General features: G+C 42.3%; 1 pseudogene; it reads left to right on the top strand.

Annotated features, from left to right (window-relative positions):
• The first annotated feature begins 4,738 nt into the window (after positions 1–4,738).
• On the top strand, positions 4,739–7,568 carry LOC134154815 (olfactory receptor 5V1-like; annotated as a pseudogene).
• The last annotated feature ends 7,486 nt before the right edge of the window (positions 7,569–15,054 follow it).

The raw sequence follows: 15,054 nt of genomic DNA on the forward strand, positions 1-15,054 counted from the left end.
CGTAAGTTTTCTTTGTAAATTCTGGAGGTCTGTTTAACATAGCAAACACCAAAAACCTGATGCATCTTATTTACAAGCAGATGCCCATATTTGGTTAGAAAAATTGGATCCCTCAGTTGCTCACCTTTCTGCACTGAGAATAAAGTGAACCTAGGCTGACTTGCTCATATGATGATATCTGCATTTATGGTAAGACTGATTAATTCGTGCGTTTACTCAATTATTTGTATTTACACAGTCTTTGGGATCTGCTCCAAGCAGGAATTGCTGTTTCTTGGCCAAGAAGAGCAGAGTCTTTTGAGTTCATACTCAAGCCATGGCTTGCCCTATCTCACCACGTCTATCCTGCTTATCACTTGCAACAATCCATTCCTCAATACCATCCTAAAGTCTTTTGTGCCTGTGCACAGCCCTCATTAGTAATCCGTGCATGCCACAAAAAAAAAAAAAAATGCTTTGCATTTGTTATAATATTATAGTGTTTCTCATTCTGGGCCTCACAGTAGGACATTGCCCATATTTTCATTTTAAGTGACATTTCTCAAGTCTCTCAGCACAAAATTGCTCTGCCATTTTCCTAGGGGTGACTATGACCTTTCTCTCAGTCATGAATATTCTCCTGTCCCCATCCGATACTGGGGGTTTGTATCTGTGAAGAGACAGATGCAATCACATTAGCTGAAAATGTGTCCTCCATCTTCTTTCTGTAGCTGAGCAGCCCTCATCTCACACAATCTTGGGACAGTGTTATTACCTGGGACCTGTGTATGTTGGAGGGAGGCACGCTTTTTCTTCACTTTCTTTCTTTTTTTTTAACTTTTCTTTCTCTTGGAAACATTATTTTACTTCTTAGTGTTTTCCTGAAAGTGTGACAGGTGATCTAATGACATATGTTTTCTTAAAAGAACCACAAAAAGTAAGGCTTTAAAGGAAACATTAAGAGGTCATCTACTGTAGCACCCCCAATGCAACACAGAAATAATTGTTTACTCAACTTTCTAAGAGAAAGTGCGCATTAGTAGGGTTTTTTTAAAGTATTTAAAATTGATGACAATTTTTCAATGTAATTATAAAAAGTACTCCATTGCTTCGTTATCTTTACTGTCAGGGTGTTTTTCGTAACATCTAACATCGGACTCTACTCACAGAATAAATCTGTTATTTTATAATTATTTTCACAGATGTGAAATTTGTAATTTGTCACACATGCGAATTTTTTGTCTTATACAGAGCTTAAGATTCTATCAGAACTGTTTCTTAATTTCTTCTTCTTTTCCATGTATTTCTGTACTTGATTGTTCCTAGTTACACTTTTATAATTTTTGAATTACATACTCATTTAGTCTGCGCTATTATTACTCTTTTTTTCCTTCAGGTTATGACAGCTATTTTGAATCCTAAGCTGTGTCACAGAAGCCTTTTTTATTCTAAACTGGGATGTTGTTAGTAGATGAAGATGTCTACACTCTTTATTCCATTATGGCCATTTTCAAAAATTTTGAATGCTAATACCTGCAGAAAAACCCCTGTGTATGCCCACCCTGTATAGACTTCCATTCTTGTCATGCATGTTTATGGAAAGATGCCTGATTTTAGCTAAGTAAACCACTGGTTACTGGTAAAAAAGACAATAATATGGATGGCATTCCGCGTTCTCTTACCTCCCTAATAGTTTTAACCCATCTGACTAAATTCATCATCACGAAGGAAAACTATAAACAAATTTTGTAGCATCTAATACATTTTAGACTTTCATCTGCAGGTAAGTTACGTAGATAACATTCTTCATAATTTGAAGTCAAGGAAAAAAAGGTTATTTGCAGACTGGTTGTTGTGTACTCGGTTAAAAGAACATTTCCAAATTAGATTCCTTTACTGTGAGAAATCACAGCAGGTCAGCTAGTTCTCAAAAGCAAATCCTATTTCAAAAGTAGCCTTTGTGTTCAGTAAGAAACAAGGAACAGAATTATTACATTAATTATCCTACATCCACCAGTCTCTCTGAAGTTATATCTCTCATTGTTAGTGGTAGAACGAAAAGAGACTCTCAAGTAAATTCATTTGTAACACTCTTTGTTTATCACTAGTGTTTCTCTCTCATAGGAGGAAAGGTCTAGATGTCCTGTAGAAACCAAAGGTATTTTTAATTTACTTTATAATTTTTTTCTGAGGGAAATTCGTCATAATCTTCACAACAGGAGTAAAAAGAAAAACTTCTATCTAGCTTACTAATAGGAGGGGGAAACCACAATTACAAAACAAAAACAACTTACCATAAAAACAAAAAGTAATAACTCCAAAGAAACTACTTGGGATACTGCCTGACTTCACATAAACGTTATTGTTCTATTTTAAAGGCAGGCATAGAATAACATTGGATTACAAGGTATGTTAACCATTCCACATGCAAGCTGGGATCAATTTCACCTTAATTTTAAGTCTAAAGCTTCAGCAGTTTCTCAGGCTACCTATTTGCAGAGAAATGCAGACAAATTATCATTTGCAGAAGGCACTTTTTTCAGTTAGCTAAGAATGAGATGGATAAAATTAGAATAGAACTGTTCCCTGTCAACACAGGGCAACACAAATCCCCAAATATCAGGGGGCATCTTGAGGGCCAGGAATGCCAGCAGAAATTAAGATTTGTGCGGAGGCCCTCATGGCAGTTAATGGAAGAACACTCCCCCAATACCACATCTCCCCCTCTTGCCCCTGGATCTTGGTTTGCCCTACATAAGAAACCCAGATGTACCTCTCACCACAGAGTGATGGAAAAGTCATAGGCCCATTCAGTCGTGGACCTGCCCTCCCCAACCTACTAGGCCTGAACAGACTTTATGAAGTCCTAGTGGTATAGCCCGGATATGGAACAGGCTGCAGAGGGCAGCAAGGGTTCTGGGAAAACCAGATCAGACAGGAAGGACAGGACAGTATAGGAGAGGGGAAGGAAGAGAAGAGGAGAGGACGAAAGGAGAGGGGAGGGAGTATGTAAGAAACTAAAAAATAAACTGTTATTCTGTCTCCTGGAAAATGCTCACTATTTCCTGGCCCAAAACATTCACTCTTTCATACACAAGACACACATCCCAGCGGTAGTCAAAGAATATTTAGGCTCCAAAATTAAAAATAATAGTTTAGAGTTAGGAATATGAAAAGAGATGAGCAGCAGGGGAGGAACTATCTAATTGACTTTTCTCCAGTTGATCATCAGCAACAAAGAGCAGCACTGTTTTTTTCCCTCCCGGGTAAACCCTACTGCATGTTTTTTACATATGATATTTGACTTAAAGATGAAGAAACTGAAAGGGAATATGAAGAAGAATGGAGATGCAGGTTAGCGAAGGGAGAGAGAACCTTAAGAATTTTTAGTGCTGTACCTTTGGGAAAATTGTCTGATAGCTTTCTGTCTAATAATTCTATTAATAGAAGAGATAATCAAGAAGAAAGATCTGTATGGTTTTAACTTGAATACCACGAATCCCTTGTTATCTGTCTGCATATCTATCTATCTATCTATCTATCAGTTTTAACTTGTTCCTGATTTTTATGTTAGAGGTAGGTCAGTCCACTGTTATTTTGCTCTTCTCTATGGGTTTGTGAATATATGTGTATGCACATTAGTTTGTTACTACTTCATTATGTATTTTCTACTCACTCACTCATTCAGTATATTTTAGTACATATTTCTGGGGACAGCATACAAGAATTTCAGATAGATAATGACACCTTAAGAAAAGAAGGAACATTTTTCGTTGGTGAGTACGTAATTTCCAAGCCAAATAATTCACCGGATGCATGTTTTGCACACATCATGAGTTACTAAGGATTTTTGGGCGGCATAGAATCATGCCTGTGAATGTGTACAGAAAAAAGCTGGTGTAAGCCAGCTTTGGCCCTGTACCTTAACCAAACTTTTTCCATTCAGGTCTGTTGAGGTTGAATGAAGATGCACAGCCTTGCTTGTGGCCTAGAGCATCTCAACAGCACACAAATGCTACTGATACTAGTGAAATATAGGTTAATGAAAAACATGGATTATTTTAATTTTTGTGAGGCTTTTGTTTGTTGAAGATGCTCTGGATATTTTCTTTCAATTTAATAGACTGATTTCGCTTATCTTTTGTACAAAATACCAAATTAAAGCCCTTGAAATTGAAGATAAAAAAGCCCTTCAACTTAAAATTGAAGTTAAAAAAAAACTTTCAGGAACTTTTGCTAAAATTTAAAGATATGTGTGTGTGGGATTTGCTTGTCTGAAGTGAAACAGAAGAATTGTGGTATAAAGACAGATGTGATGGAAATGTACAAGGATGAGAATTTCTGATGACCTTCTTGCAAAACCAAAACCAGATGTGAGACAGGACATGGAGGAGTTCTGGAAGGATAAGCGGCTTCTGATTTGTTTTAGTGAACTTTTTAATGAGCTCTCGTTGTACTCTCCCTGGGTACTTGCCAACTATGCTGTTATATGCTCTCACATGATTTTACACAGACATTGCAGCTTGATTGCAGCTTATAAGTATGACCGTTTGCACAATAAAGTCGGACATTCTCTAGCATTCACATTGAATTTGTGGTGATGTCTCATTTTCTTCGCGACATTTGGTGACCCCGAGTGACTTAACGGAAAGGCGAAGAAGGCACCGCTCGAGGGATCTGGAGAGTCCCTGGCGCTGAGAAGAAGCGACGTTGTGCAACTGAATGTAAGTGAATATAGTGAGCGGTTTGCTATTACGATATGGGATCTGCCATATCGGTAGAAGCGCAAGCTGTGCTCGCTATTATAATGACTTTAGCAGCTAAGCACGATGTTACTATAAAAGAAAAGGATGTTGCTGACCTCCTTGCATGGGGGCAGAGACGGCAAGTTTTCATTACTCCTGAAGATGCTTTTAACGAGGAGAAGTGGAAGATTTTAGAACAAGAACTGTGGGAATCAGTGAAAGTAGGTAATAAGGAAGCGGCATCGTTGAGCCAAACTTGGCGGGTAGTTTTTAATTTGCTGCGTGATACTAGAACTGAGACCCGTGTTATGCATGCTGCTGAAGCAGCCATGAAAGGAACAGTGGGTGAGGAAGCTGCAGGAGCCGTACTTCCAGCCCCTCCGATGCCATCAGCCTTTCCTATCGATGCGTCGGCTAAAGATTTTTTCGGTGGAACCCTCCCGTCTGCTCCCTTGTTTGAAGGGGATGATGCTATTGAACAAAAGGATGTTGGTATGCCTTCCGTAAAGCCGGAAGATGTCCCTTCGCCTCCCCAGTTAGCCGATGAAGATGCTGAGATGTTGAGGCAATTGCAGCTGGAAAGTAAGAGTCAACAGAAGGAACTCCAATATTTAGCACAAGGCTTGCAAGATTTTAAGGATGCGTTGCAGCAGCAAAAACAGACATTGAAGGACTTATTCCTCAACTATAAACAGGCAGTGTTAACGGAAAAAGGGGATGATAAAGCGCGGACATTTGCTGTTATTGATCCTGGGCAACGTTGGCAGGGGGTTATACAGGATGCTATTGTTGAAGGGGAATTTTTAGGACCCCTTAAAGCTATGACTACTGAGTTGACCGCATACCCTGTTCAGGCCGGGCATGACCCTCAGGGGCATAGAACGCTTGAATGGGTTCTGTTTGATTGGCGATTGTTAAGAGAGGTACAAAAAAGCAGTGATGGAGCATGGCATGCAAAATCCTTATGTTCAAAATCTGATTGATGTTTTGTTTGCACAAAATGTTTTGATACCTTATGATGTGGAAAGTATAACTGCATTGATTTTAAGTCCTACGCAAAAGCTGATATTTAAAGATGATTGGAAGCGACGTGTTGAGGTTGCTGCAATGAGTAATATAGACTTAGCTGATGGCGATCCGTTGCGTACAGCTACGGTTGATATGTTGCTCGGGCAAGGGCAACACGCTACCCCTCAAGTGCAGACGCGACTACACCGTTGCATTTTGCAGCAATCTCAGCAGTTGGCACTTGCTGCACTGAAGGCTGTACCGCAAATGGGAGCTGCGGTCCCTTCTTACGTAAAAATAATTCAGGGCTCTTCAGAACCCTTTACAGAATTTTTGGATAGGTTGCGACTAGCAATAGAAAAATCTCTTAATTTATCACCAGAAGCAAAGGCGGCAGTGGGGAAGAATTTAGCTGTTCAGAATGCTAATATGGTATATAAATGAATACTTGCTACATTACCTCGCATGGCAGGACTTCTTGAAATGATAGAAGCATGTAGCTGTGCTGATCTATTAGTAGAACAACATAAGGCAGCTGTTCATGCAAAAGCTCAGGCTTCTGCTTTCGCTGCTGCCCTAAAGCCGCTTTTGCAAGCACAGAAAAATCCTAGGCAGCGTCTGGGGGTTTGCTTTTTGTGTGGGCAGCGAGGTCACTTTCGTGATAGGTGTCGAAATATTTCGAAATAATAATGCCAGAGATTTACGCCTGGAAGGAAATAGGGATTCTAACATAGTATGCCTCTGATGTGGAAAGCCTGGGCACATTGCCCGAATGTGTAGATCTAAAATGCATAAAAACGGCACTCGACTGGGGGTGAATGATCTGAACAATCCGGGAAACCTATCACTGAGCGCCGACATGTGTGGAATCAATTTAATCTAACGTTAGTTTTCTATTCATCAGCTGTTAATGTTCACCATCAAAACAATTTGTATAGCTTACAAGTCACCTAGTGTGAATGGAAAACCAAAGAACTGCAAGTGAGTTTGTTCTCTTGGGACTTACAAGTGATCCGCACCTTCAAAGGTTCCTGTTCCTTGGGTTTTTAGTTATTTACTTCGTTACTCTGTTTGGAAATATGGTGATCGTGGTTGTGATAAGTACTGATTCCCACCTTCACTCCCCTATGCACTTCTTTCTCTTTCACTTAGCCATCATTGACATCTGTTATGCCACCACCATTGTTCCTAAGATGCTGGTGAATTTTCTAGTGAAGCAGAAAATCATTGATTTCTGTGGCTGTATTACCCAGATGTCCTTCATCCTTCTCTCAGCCAGTAGTGAAATTTTCATGCTCTCAGCAATGGCATACGACTGATGTGTTGCTATCTGCAAGCCGCTGCACTGACAACAGGCTATGAGCAAAGTCTTCTGTAGCCAGCTGGTAGGGGGGCACATGGGCAATGGGGATCTTACACTCCATTATAAACACAGTGCCTACGTTAAACATGCAGTTCTGCAAGTACACGGAAATCAAGCATTTTGGCTGTGAGCTTCCCCCTCCCTCAACTGCTGCTTGCAGTGGGACCTTCCTCAACAAACTGGTTCTTCCATCTTCTGCTGTGATCTTTGGGTCAAGCTCCTTCCTGCTCACACTCATCTCCTACATCTATATCATCTCGTCTGTCTTGAAGATACAGTCTGCAAAGGGGAGGCACAAAGCTTTCTCCACTTGCAGTTCCCATCTCATCATAGTGGCTTTGCTGTACACAACTGCTCTGTTCCAGTACACAAAACCCAGCTCAGCCTCATCCCTCATTCTAGATCACATATTATCCTTCCAGTGCAGCATTTCAACCCCCATGTTAAATCCAATTATCTACAGTACAGCCTGAGGAGAAAAAGTTGTGAAAACAGCTTTGGGCAGAATGTTAAGGAAAATTCAGGTTTCACAGTTAGTATAGCCACCTCTAAGATATGTATTTCAAACAAATGCAATTTAACATATGAAGCTATAGAAAAGAAACATGTCCTATAGGCACTGGTTCTGCAATTCAGAAAGTAAATTTTGTGCAATTCTGAAGCTTGTTTTTTCACTTCATGCTCTTATTCCCCTGTTGTCCTTACTTCATTACGACCGTTTTGCTATTGGGATCTTTCTGGAGGAAAGCCAGATGAAACCTGTGCTTAGATTAGCAGGAGCTGCTAATTAGGTTTGTTCTAGGTTTCACACACTGAATCCTCCTGCAGATCTCCATATCCTGGAGACTTTTTATTTTCATGTGGCTTTATCCTATACATTTTTCTGTACAATGTTGTCACTTAACATTACAAGATGAAATCAGAAATGTGGAGGGTTGCTAGTGATGCAGAAAAAAAGTGTTTTATGTGTATTATGCAGAACACTGGTGAATTCTGCAGGGAAGCAGGTACAAGGTATAATGGTCCCTCAAATAATGGTGCAGTGTCCATGTATCCAGTTTGTTTTAAGTGGCCAGCCATGAACAATGTGAATGTGAGCCACGGTGTAACAAATTCTCTAGGGACCAGGAATCATATCTTGGAGTCAATTACATAAACAAAATGTTCCATGAAACAAAGTGATGCTTTGTCTCAGTGCGGTATTTCCTCCTCCTAAGCAGCATTTTGGAGTACCTTTGTATTCCAGCCACCCAGCTGAAGAGAGGGAGACAGAACTCTGGACTTTGCATAGGATCACATACACAGAGTAAGGGGCTTGCCCTGTTTGCTGTGTTCTTAGACATTTCTTCTAGGATGCAATAAACCTAGTTAAAGATGTTTTTAATTTAATAAAAATTAATTTAAGATTAATTTAAGAGATCTGGAACAGGTTGCTTGAAGAGGTTTTGAAATCTTCTCTGGAAATATTGAAAACTACAAAACAAGGCTCTGACCAGTCTGAACTATGGAATTGATCCTGCTTTGAATCAGAGGCTGTTTAGGGGTTTGACTACATGGGCTCTACAAGTCCTTTCCCAACCTACCTGATTTTATGGTTCTATGATCCTGTGGGACAACACTTTCAGAGTGTTTCTCCTGTTCCTGAACAGTATCTACTGTTCTTTATTAGTTATGAATAATGCTTGCCTGTGGACATATTTTGACTGTTTTGGGAATAAAACACCTTGTCTTAGTTTAGTGTATGACTCTCATGCACATTTTGACTGGAGTGTTTGTTGTTTGATGAGAAGTATATTTTTACTGTGTCAAGGTAACAATAGTTACATCCCTAGCTTTATTGTGTATTGTTCCTGTATTGAAAACATTTAAAACAAATCAGAAGTTTTCTTGTTTCTCTCTTTTCCTTTTCCTCCATCTCAGAAATATCTTCAAAAAGAAGTGAAAAACCATGTGACTCATTGAATACAATTTATTTGACCAAAATGTGTAAGCTCCCTTTACTGTTAGTTAGGAACAAATCATAGTAGATAAGGGCATAATCTGCCTTATTCTAAAAGGGAGGATAAGATCCATTTCAGTGAAAATTGATTGCAACAGGAATAAGTAAAATTCAAGCCTGAAATTTCTTTCTACTCTTCCAGGATGACAGAAAACCAGAGGTGAACAAGTTCATCTTTCACATCTTGACTAGTCTTCACTGACAGCTACATGTCTTCTTCACAGTCTTCCTGCCACTATACCTTTCCAGTCTGCCGGGCAATGCAGTCGTCATGGTTGTCAGGATATACAAACCCCAGCTTCGCATGCCTGGGTACTTTTTCCTCTGCAGCTTTTCCTACCAGGATATATTCTGCTCTACAGTTACTGTGTCTGAGATGCTTTGTGGCTTCCTCCCAAAGTATCAGAAATTCTTTCATACTGTCTGCCTGGTTCAACTTGACCTCTTTCACTTCCTAGGAAGTACTTCAACCAGTATATGTCCATTTGTACTTTTTTGCTCTGTATCTTAGTAAGCAGCCCATATGGCTTTCCATGGCTGGCAGCTAGCCCCTTGGGCCACTGGCTTCCTGTATGTCCGGAAGCTCACAGTAATGACCTTTTGGCTGCAGCCACATGCATGACTTTTACAATATCAAAGCCTCATTGAGACTACCTTGAAACAGGAACTAGATCAGTCTGAACCTCCTCAGTAGCACCACTGCTTCCTTCCAGCTCCACACTTACTCCTACACATACATAGTCATAACATTTGCTCTGACCCTCCCTCTCCCATTCATACCCTCAAGAACAATGAGATAAAATCTGCCACGAAGAAACTCATTGGCAGGAAAATGTGCTTTCAAAGGACTTGAATTAAAAAGCAATCTCCTTTCCCACTGCACAGAGAAACTAATGCCAACTAATGCCATTCCCAAGGGAATGGGAACCTTGCCCAATAGTTCCTGGAGCAGTGGGATCTGTGACTACAGTGTAGATGTCTGAATATGAGTTAGTCATATTTCTTCTCATGTCGTTTCAGTCTCAAATCTCTGAAGTATACTGAGGATTGCATCAGAGCATACCAGCCACTGTACCCAAGATATGGTCTAGTTTAATTTCCAGACAGCAAGGCACCTCCTACATTGGCTGCTTGGTCCATCTCCAAGGTTCTTCTACTTCCTGGGTAGCACAGAGGCCATATGGTTAGCTGCCATGGCCCATAATCAATACCTGGCCATTTGCAGCCCTTTGCATTTTATGCCTGTTAAGAGCTCATTGATCTACTTACTACTGGAAGGGGCTATTTGCTTCTTTGGCATTGTTCATGCCCTGATACACTCACTCATGACCTCATGGCTGTATTTCTGCAGCACCACTCCTTCTGTGACATCAAACCCCTGCTGAGTCTGTCCTGCGGCAGCACCCACCTTAGTTTAAAGTATCCTTAACCTTGCCTCTGGGAACTCTGCGTTGGTGAGCATCGTAATGACATTCCTTTACTTGTACATCATCTCCTTCGTTCTTATGAAAGGCTGATTGATCAGAAGCAGAAGCAAAGCCTTCACAACTTGCAAGTTCCCCATCGCTGTGGTGTCCTTCGTCTCTGTGCTAGCCTGAAAAAAAGAATTAATAGATTTCTCCATTTTAGATGATGAAGGAAATTGTCTCTCAAACACCCAGTTATGATTCAATTATTTAAATTCTGCTAGACTGATTTCGTTGTTTTGCGTGCCTAGTGTCCCCTCTCACCCGCCTTATTTTCTGCCCTGAATGCTCAAATGTGATAGTTCTTTGTGTCTGGCTAACTTCTTTGTGTCTTGCTATCTTTTTTACAATCCTTAATGCTTTAATTCTAAAGTAAGGTTCAGGAACAGTAGAAGACACTATTAACCCCAGTTAAACAAGTAAATCTACACAGCTGAAGCATATGCAGAGTATTTAGCTAACATTTAAACACTATGGAAGTGTGTGAATTTTCCAGTGGATGTGAGCAGGGACAGGCTTGCTAGAAATTTTAATTGTGCTTCTCCAAGTCAAGCCCCAAATCTGTACGTATCTGGAGGAGGTTAGCATAACGTGAAGAGAAGTGAAAGCAGAAGGGGCAGTGTGGGAGTGCTTGGGAGGCAACATAATGGAGGAAGCTCTTGCATTTTCCCTGTGAAAACTTGGAGCTCATTGCAGAAGCCTGTTCACAAATGCAAATAGCGAGAGAAACAGGAAGAAAGAGCAGTCTGTGCACAGCTGCAGAGTTATGATCTCATTGGGATTACAGATGAGTGATAGCAGACCTTGTATGACTCAATGCTGCAATGGAAGCATGCTAGCTCTTCAGAAAACACAGACTTGGAAGACAAGAAGGACTGCACTCTGTGCAGAGGAGTATCTTGAGTGCAGAGAGCATTGCCTTGGAATAGATGATGAGTCAATCAAGAGCCTACAGAAAAGGACAAACTAACATAGTTGATCTTGTGGTACTTATGTTCAACAGATCACTTGATCAAGCAGAGGAAGTGGATGAAGGCTTCTTTGCAGAGTTGCAAGAAGACTCATAGCTGTAGGCCCTGACATACTCACGGGGGACTTTAATCACCCTGATTTATGCTGGAAGAGCAAGAGGGCTGGACACAAGCAATGCAGGAGATTTTTGGAGCTTGTTGAAGATAATTTCTTGATGTGGCTGACTGATGAGCTGACTAGAGAATATGCTCTGCTAGATCCTTCTCACAAACAAGGAAGAGCTTGTTGGGAATGTGAAGGTAAATTATGTTTTTTTTCATGCAGTGACCATGGTAGATTCCCAAATCTTGAGAGAAGTGAATAAGAGAAGCAGTAGAATCATAATCCTGGACTGCAAGAGATTTCTGCTTGTTCGGGGATATGCTTGGCTGGGAGACTGCTGTCTTCTTGTAGACCGCTTTGAAGGGAAAATGGGCCCAGGACAGCTGGTTCACCTTCAAGAACAATGTTCTCAGAGCACAAGGAAGGTACATCTGAGATGCAGATAGTCACGCAGGTGTAGCAGGAGCCCAGCATGTTTGAACAGGGAAGTTTGGGCCTGTTCAGCAATGGGGAGGAGGACCTAGTGACAAGGGACGAGGAAAAGACTGAGGTGTTCAAATGCCCTTTTTGCCTCTATTTTCACTGCTCTATTTTCACGGCTGTCTCTAGTCCCTGAGACGAGTAACAGAATTTGTGGAAGTGAAGCAATATCCACAGTGGAGGAGAATATAGTTAGGGTGCACTCAAGCCAATTGTATGTGCACAAGTCCATAGGACCAGACGGGAAGCATTGGAGGGTGTTGAGGGAGCTGGCCAATGTCATTGCAAGGCTGCCATCTCTGGAAGGTCGTGGCAACTGTCGGAGGTTCCCAATGACTTAAAAAGGGAAAACATCACATCCATTTTTGAGAAAGAGAACCCTGGTAACCACAGGCCAGTCAGGATAACTTCAGTCCCTGGGAAGATTACGGAGCATGTTCTTCTGGGAGGCATGTCTAAGACAGGAGTCATGCAAAGGACAGAAGAAAAGTGGAGACAGTCAGCATGGATCTGATAAAGGCAAACTGTGCCTGATAGACTTGATTGCCACCTATGATGAGACCACCATTTCTGTGGACAAGGGAACATTGATTATCAAAACTTCAGCAATGTCTTTGCCTTGTCTCTGATGGCATCCCTACAGCCAGATTGGTGAGATATGGAATGGATAACTGGATGATAACCTGAGTGAAATTGTTTGGATCTGCATGGAGAACATTTGAGGAAGATCTGGTGAGGAGTCAGGGAATGGGCAGAGTATGTGATAGCAGCCCCAAAGTGTGCTTTCTACACACTGACGGAAATTTGTCAAGACCAGACATATTCTATTTTGTCAACAATGTCTAGCTGCTTTGCATCCAGTAGCTCCCCGCGGTTAGCACAGCTGGGATAAGGAAATAGTTCTAGTAGATATAAGGAGCCCTGAGGATACAACAGAGTGAACCCTGGCTGGTCATCAAACCCGTGCACCCAGCAACCTCCCGTCAGCGATCCCTTCACATGGTTCCCAGAGCTCCCTGAGCAGCTTGGAGTGTAAATTCTTTATTAAATCTATCCTGCTTAACATCTCACGAAGCTTGAGCCTCTCTCTCTATGCCAGTATCCAACCCTCCCCTTTCCCACCTTGTGGTCACAGGCTCATTAGGCTCAAAGAGTGGTAATTTGCGGTAGAAACGCCAACTAGTGTTAGAAAGGGTCCTGTATGTCTTGGTGGACAATAGGTTGCCACTTGTAAGAGCACATCTGGGGAACTCTGCCTGATTTTGGGCTGCCTAGTACAAGAGAGACTTTGACATACGGGAGCAAGTCCAGCAGAAGCCCCCCCCCCCAGATGGTTGGGGTCTGACAAACGTGAGGAAGAGAGGCTAAGAAAACTTTGCTTCTTCATTCTGGAGAAGTGATGGCAAAAGATCTAGTTGCTCTCTTCATCTATCTAATAGGAGGGGATACAGAGAAGATGAAGCCAGACTTTTCTGAAATTGTACAGTGAAGGAACAAGAGGCAAAAACATAGAATAATACACGTAAGGTCTGTCCCCTTCTATCTGGTGACTTTAGCGTGCTCCCGGACACCTCTGCAGGGAGACCTCAGCAAGAGCTGACCATCCTCCACATGGGCGCTGCTTCAGCTGAGGCTCTAGTGCTTGGCCTCTACCTCAGCTACAGCACCCACTGCATGGCAGCCATTCCTGCACATGGTTATAAGCCACACTGACCCAGCCCTGGACCCTGAGCAACAGACTGACTTCTTGACCTGATCTCAGACTTGCCTCATCACCACGGGCTTGTCTGGTGATTTGAACTCTCAGTTGAACCTGGATACCATCTCTGGGCTTGCACTGCTCGCTCATCCTGGTACAATAGGCCAGGGCCCTGGCCAGTGGGCCTGGCTCGCCCCCTATTGCACTCAGCTCCTGGCTCCCCATCTGTTATGGAGCACGTGTCCCTCACTGCTCCCTGACATCTATCTCCTCCTCTGGGAGATAGTCACCCAAGGGATTCCTCTGCTTCAACAGCATTCTTTGCACCCATCTCCTCTACCTCACTTCACTCTACCCACCTCCCCCACTAGGCTGTAGCCACACCCTGCTTGGGCCAGCCACTGGGCAAGATTTCATGTGGAGGAAAGGGATCCAAGGTCACTAAATCAATCTCAAACTTCAGTGAGCACAGCTCCCGCTTTTTGCCCTTGGTAGCAGGATGGCTGGAATTTCATTTGCCTTGCAAGGCAACATTCTTTCCAGTCAAAGAGTGAGTTCCTCTGTGTTTAACCCTGTCTCGCTGCACACTCGCTGGCCTTTGGGAATAGCCTGCATGGTGGGGGAAAACTCAGATACACATTTCTCTTCTTTAGAAGAGCATGCAGACATTTCCTCAGCCTCATACACTGACCTTAAGCCCCCAGCACTACTGTCAGCAAATAGAAAGCATCCTGCTTACTTCCATCAAAAGGCTATGAGAAAAAGGCCCTCCTCTTCTGGAATGAGGATTTGCGATAAGTTTCCGAAAGGTCTGAAACATGAAAGTAGAGGCAGAGGAAACAGAAATTCAACATGAGGGTCTCCCAAGGACTTGCTATGGGCTACCAGTCCAGCAAGGGATCACTAGTCGTTGTGGCATGGGATAAAGGCACGCAGAGGTTATGTCCAAGGGAAACATCTCCCTCCAAGACACTCAAAGCTGCTGGGTAACCCTCATCCCGTGCTCCAAGTGGCTCACCCACTACAAGACTCTTCTCCATCAGCTTCCTTCCACTTTCCTTCCTCCATATTGGTAGGAGCTAGTTTAAGGGGTGAGCACCTAATACGCAGCAGGAGCCGCATGGCACAAAGATTCCCTGTAAGCAAGAGACAAGATAGCACTTCAGAACAGGATTGCAGTGACCCTTTGAACAGGAATGACATGCAGGTCTGCTCTACCCATGTGACAGAACTGCGAGGCC

This window comes from Rhea pennata, unplaced genomic scaffold (assembly GCF_028389875.1).
Source record: "Rhea pennata isolate bPtePen1 unplaced genomic scaffold, bPtePen1.pri scaffold_45, whole genome shotgun sequence".
Lineage (NCBI taxonomy): Eukaryota > Metazoa > Chordata > Aves > Rheiformes > Rheidae > Rhea > Rhea pennata.